This window comes from Barbus barbus (genome assembly GCF_936440315.1).
Source record: "Barbus barbus genome assembly, chromosome: 16".
NCBI classification, from domain to species: Eukaryota; Metazoa; Chordata; class Actinopteri; order Cypriniformes; family Cyprinidae; genus Barbus; species Barbus barbus.
This window is the reverse complement of record NC_136744.1, coordinates 29,902,736-29,909,386: the sequence shown is the minus strand read 5'-3', so window position 1 is coordinate 29,909,386 and position 6,651 is coordinate 29,902,736. Positions and strand designations below refer to the sequence as shown.

General features: G+C 35.9%; 1 long non-coding RNA gene across 1 annotated transcript; it reads right to left on the bottom strand.

Annotated features, from left to right (window-relative positions):
• On the bottom strand, window positions 1–2,480 carry LOC306882054. The gene is made up of 3 exons (XR_013785208.1): window positions 2,356–2,480; window positions 1,389–1,475; window positions 1–1,228 (listed from the first exon to the last, which is right to left on the bottom strand). It is a non-coding gene; the product is annotated as an uncharacterized lncRNA (long non-coding RNA).
• Window positions 2,481–6,651: the final 4,171 nt, after the last annotated feature.

The window sequence follows — 6,651 nt, the reverse complement described above, 5'->3', positions numbered from 1 at the left end:
TAATTTATAATTGTCATTTAATTTTCTAAAGAAAACTTATCATCAATACATACATATGCTAAACAGAGATTGCTTGCTTTGATAGATTATAACGAGTAACATGGCATTAACATTCAGGCCTTGTTCATCAACAAAACTTCATATGAAGTGTGTCCAGGTCCTCCACATATTTAAAGATGAATAAACAGACATCTCTTGCTTCTTTTGGTATTTTTATATTTATTATTTTACAAAAATAATTCCATTAAAAATATATGTTCTATAAGAGATATGTTCCAACTATCATAAATGAACAACTGAATGATCAGATAAACAGTTCTTGAGATGCAGTACACCTTGTTAGATTATTCACAGAAACATGGCATGGACTTTCAAGCCTTGTTCAGCAACACAATTAGATATGAATGTGTCCAGCTCCTCCGGATACTCAAACAATCAGAATATTGTATTGTACAGATGTGCTATATACAAATTATGCAAGGGAATGTGGATAGATGTATGATATATTAAATCAAAAACATATGTATAATAAATATAAGTATGGATAGTTTGGTATTGCACATGTTTTATTGCACAGTGGGGAGAACTTTTAACTGTTTGTGAGGTAGATTGCCTGAGGGAAGAAACTGTTCCTGTGTCTGGTCGTTCTGGTGCTCAGAGCTCTGTAGCGTCGACCAGACAGTAACACTTCAAAGAGGTTGTGTGCTGGATGTGAGGGGTCCAGAGTGATTTTACCAGCCCTTTTGCTCACTCTGGATGAGTACAGTTCTTGGAGAGTGGGGAGGGTTGTACCAATGATTCGCTCAGCAGTCCGGACTACCCTCCGTAGTCTTCTGAGGTCAGATTTGGTAGCTGAGCTGAACCAGACAGTTATTGAAGTGCAGAGGATGGATTCAATGATGGCAGAGTAGAACTGTTTCAGCAGCTCCTGTGGCAGGTTGAACTTCCTCAGCTGGTGAAGAAAGTACAACCTCTGCTGGGCCTTTTTCACAATGGAGTCAATGTGATTGTCCCACTTCAGGTCCAGAGAGATGTATAAAAAAACATCTGTTGCTTCATTCGATTAGACCCCAGGTAGTCTTTGATGGCATTCTGCATTTTTACCTTCCATCTGGAGTAAAGCAGGCCCTTTCACCTCCCCACAGAATAACTGACGGTGACTCTGTATCCAGCACAACACTGGGCCAATGTCTCTTACAAACTTCCACTTTATGTCCTCTTGGCACTCCTGTTAAAAATACAGAATACGTGTGTGTTGGTCCACTAAATATTTGTCATACTAAATAGTATTTACCTCATCATTTTGCATACAAGAATATTTATGATTTTAAACCACAAAAATCAATCACTACAGTATCTAGAGAGATGCTCCCTCCGTTCCTCCAGACCTTTCTTTCCTGTTGAAACAGCAGCAGGAACCCCTCATCACAGCAGAACCGCTCTGCATCAGGCTAGGAACAAAAATGCGTAGAATGCTGTAAAACACGACAAACAAAGATTGACAATCATTATGTGATCTTTGCATTAATATAGAATAATACAAAGATAATTTGTCACAAACACTGAGTTATCCAGCAATTCATAGTGAAATGATGTGGTTGCTCAACCAAGTTATTGTGCAAGGGTACTGTGATCAGTGTATATCATTAAAATATGATATACACTGTGTATATCATACACAGTGTATATCATATTTTAATATACACTGTGTATATCATACACATATATAGACAGTGTATATCATCTGTATGTGTGTGTGTGTGTGTGTGTGTGTGTGTGTGTGTGTGTGTGTGTGTGTGTGTGTGTGTGTCTGTGTGTGTGTGTGTGTGTGTGTGTGTGTGTGTGCGTGTATGTGTACGTGTATGTGTGTGTGATGTGATAAGAACATATATCGGTGAGTCGGTGAGATGAGTGTTATAAAAAAATTGCACTTTCAGTAAACATTCATTATATATTGTAAGAATCAGTGCACTAATAAATATATAGTGCACTGATTTTTATGACATAAAATGAACTCTAACTGAATGTGCAATTTTTTTTAATAACCCTTTTTTATAATACATAACACTCTTACCTACTCATATGTATTTATCTCTCCACACACACATGATATTTTTAATGACACTGATCACAGAACCCTTGCACAGTATCTTGGTTGAGGAACCACATTATTTCACTGTCTTGCTGGATAACACACACACACACGCATACATATTGATATGTTAGTGATATCTAAGTAATAACGTGCCTGTGTACAGTTGAAAACACATAAGCATGCTGAACTCTAGTTTACACTCATGCACACATTCAAGTTGTCAACGTTTTAAGTCTTCGTTGATGTTTTTTTTTACTTACCAACACAACAAACTTCTTCTTTTTAGCGGTTTGCAAACAATTAGACTTATCTTCTTATCGATGCTTTTTCCTGTTTCATAATAATAAGAATGTGACGTATTTGGACACAGGCGTGGCTTGTGACGTCACGCGTGGATGTGGGCGGGGCTGGATGTAGAGATGTGATTGAGCAGTAGATGGCGCTGTTATTCAATATTACAGAACCACAGGCACCTCTAGACAACAGTTAATGTTTTACCATAAAGTACTAACCTCTAACCCCTAATTAACTAAAGTAACCATCCAATCCAATTAGTTTGCATTCATATGTATCCACTGACGGTGAACTGTAATCTCATGTCACTGTTCATTTGTACACAGTACAATTAACTCAGGATATTATTGCCAGTTATTGTGCGGCTTCAAAGGGAAAGACATTGTGCCAAAAAGGTCATGCTCTGATGGTCTTTTGGATGGTGATCAGTTTTTATACTGTCCTGAGCATTAATTAGGCTGTCTGACCAGAAGCTGCATGTAAACTATTAACATCAGCAGCCATACAATTTTGGTAATTAAAGCAAAATTCTGTCATTTACTGCCTTTTCAAACCTGTATGATTTTCTTTCTAGCACTAATGTGAATTTTTGAAGATTTTCTCATACAGTATATATTTATAAAATATTTACATGTATATATTTCTATAATTTCTATAATATATAAATACATTTAATATACAAATATAACATATTTTTCTTAAATATATACATGCATGTGTGTGTATTTATATAAACATAATAAATATATACACAGTACACACACATATATTATGTAAACAAAAACTTTTATTTTGGATGCGATTAATCACGATTAATCGTTTGACAGCACTAAATTAAATATAATTAAATAAATAATAAAATTAAATAAATAGCTGTCTGCATTGTGAAATTAATCTTTTGCTTGCATCGTATGTACACTTTTATCACTTTGGATATAAATGTCTGCCAAATGAATAAATGTAACTTGCACTTGTTTATGTAGAGAAAATTTGACTGCAGATCACTCACAACTCTGGTGTTTCAGCGATGACTCATCTGAACGCCTCTGATTGGCCACTGTGTTCATAAGCTCAACAGAATCGTGTGTGATTGGCTATAATGCACAACGCTGTAAATAAAACGCGTAAAAATAAATATAATGCAATATGAGCAGGTCTAAATTTAAAACCGCAATCACAACTTTTCATTTGACTTTATTCACAACAAATGTTATAAATAAATTTTAACTGTGAAGTGCATTTTTTTGTCAAGGTCAGCAGGAAGGGACCCAAATGCAGAGTGAGTGAAACAAATATTTATTGAAAGCACAAGTTCAGGGGGGTGCACAGGGATGAACAGTCTTGAGACAACTCCAACCAGCGGGAGAGAACTATGCCTCCAGAGAGACGGTCTGGAGAACAGTGTGGCCAAACCAGGCAGAAGAATAGGGAGAAGGCCAGAGCAGAGAACAGTCAGAGCGAAGGGGCATAAAGCAAAAGGGGCAGCCAATCAGTAACTGTCTCTATGACACAAGACAAACACACAAACACAAGAAGAAAAACAGCACAATATAAAGGGAGGAAAGTACACGAGGGCCGGGTGAGCACAGTTAAGGAAATGAGGACAAGACCAGGGCTAAACAAGAGGGCATGACCAAGGGAAACACAGGAACACATGGTAGATACAAACAAAGGCAAAGCAATGTAAGACACAAGACAACCAAAGAAACACTAAACAAAGACAACACAGACAAGGCTGCCATGGCAGAGCCCTGACATTTTTGTTCCAAACAGATGTTATGAAGTCACCGGCAGAAACATAAATCAGCGCATATGACCGAAACTGGCTTTAAAAAGTGACTTTATAAATGTTCACTGGAGTAAATACTGGACTGAATAAGCTAGATCTTCCAATATATTATGCGTGTAATAAAAGGACATGTGTTATTAGTTTTATTCATTGATTATGCAAATACAGTCAGTAACAATAAAAACTGTTTATAAACCGGGGGATATTTTTCAGGGAGGAAGGAGGAGTGAGGAGAACGATATAAATTCTGCTGAAGGGTATGAGGCCGCAGTTTCAGTTTTTTTTTTTATTATTATTTTATTTTACTTGTTTATTTGTTTTAGTGGCTCATTTGCTGTTTAATTCTGTATATTATTATTTTGAAGGAAATATGTAGGCCTAGGGGCTGTTCCATAAACCAAGATTAGAGTATAAACCAGGCTTATTTCGGTTAGTCAGGCTTATTTTTGGTAGATTCGGTTTCATAAATCAAACTTAAAAAAGTTCAAACTCAGTTACCCCGGCAACTTATGCTGGCAAACTAACCTGGTCCGGAGCAGGCTAACTGTCAGGCTAAGCTGAGCTCCTCTAACTCTGACCAATAGGAATGCATCCATATTACCACTGACTCTCTCACATACAGTCAGTTTAATTTAGTATCGGTCCAAAAACAGAAAATACACCTTAAATAATCAAATAAATAAAAAATAGGCTACAACCAACTGTATTTAATGTATTGTGCCCAAAATGTAGGCGAATGACATTTTAACATAGTTAAATCAGAAGTTGATCAGAAGTTTCTAGCCATGCAGCCTTTCTCTCTGAATTTATGACAGCTGTACCTTTTATGGTTATTAGAACATTAAAACATTACAATCTAAAATGGCTCTTTAAAGCATTAAAGCATAAAAACACAATCAAAAGTTAAAATCACTGAATTAAAAATGTAAATTTATAATAGAAATCAGAGTACATTTTAACTGATAAGAGGAACACACATTTAACTCATTTGAGCTAGTGATTAACAGCTGCTGCTATCATAAAAATACACTTATATGTAGGAAATTAAAATTCTATGTGTCACATTTAATGTCCAACAACAAATATTTTAGCAGAATGTATATTTTATTCAGATTTCTTGCGCTAGTATTCTATTCTGCTCCGTCTGTGTAGCGCGCATGCGCGCCGCAGCGCTCGTTCTCTCGCATAAGCCCCGCCCACTCCTGACAGCTAAATGGATATATTTGCATGGCTTTCTGACATTTACAGATGTAAAAAATATACCTGTGACGTATCAGTTATGCACTGAGGAAAACACAATGTTTCAAATGCGTTAAACAGCACAAATATTCGCTGTTTGCTACGGTGGATCGATTTGATCCATGATCGACATTAAGGGCTGCTTCAGAATAAGCGTGTACGTCACATTATCCTGACTCACTGAACCTGGATAGCATTAGCCAGATTGCGTGAACTTGAATTGTCGTTTATGGAACCGCTTTAGTCCCGATTGATTTGTTAGGTTATTTCAAGTCAGGTTTTGGACTTTAATCCCCGCTTTTCTTAGCGTCTTTTATGGAACAGCCCCCTAGTTGTTTAATTGTGTATGTAATTATTGTCCTAGGCAACTCCTAACCTACATACCCTAATTTATTTCAATATACAGTAGTCAACATTTGAAATGGATCAAAAAAGTTCATCAAAGTTGTCCTAAGACAAGAACGCATTTTGGTTTTAGGTCAACTTTGATGAAAGGTTTTGATCCACTTCAAATGTCGACTAGTATATTCTATATAGTTTCTGCTTTTAAATTCAGTTTTCTTGAAATAGACAGACTTTGTCTTTACGAGACTTCAGTTCTATAGCCGCAGCACAGCTTCATGTCTGATGTGTGACACATAAAGTGCAGAAAACAGGGAAAAAAATTGCGCTACAAATTAGTGTGTTTATTAGTACGCTAATAAATGTAAAACAACTTGAATACAAATACCAGTTTACAGTACCCAGCAGCACGATGAACTGTTTTGCACAACTAAATAGGCTAAATGGAGATTACTGACACCCCCTCGAACACTCAAGTTCACACCAGCTCTTACATTAAAAATAAGATTAAAAAAAATAATAGTTTCCATGGATTTATACACTGTAAAATATGATCGTGATTTTAACAGTAAAAAACTGTTAAATGGTTAATGTTAAGTTCCCCTACTATATACGGTGAAAAACTGTAATAGACATTTCATGTAATTTTACAGTAAAATACAGTTTTTGTAAAAAACATAAATTGATGTTTTCCAGAATTCCCTGCTTTGCATTTCAAATTTGATTTCCTTCTTAGTGTTTCTTATCAGTTTAGGGTTGTATGTTACATCTAATGTTGTTAAATTAATATTTATTGCATATTTCAGTTTCGTGTGTGTTATCATGATGGTGTTTAGTGTTTTCAGCTTGTGGAAAAGCTGCTTGTGGTGAACTTTGGTTCATTATGTGACTG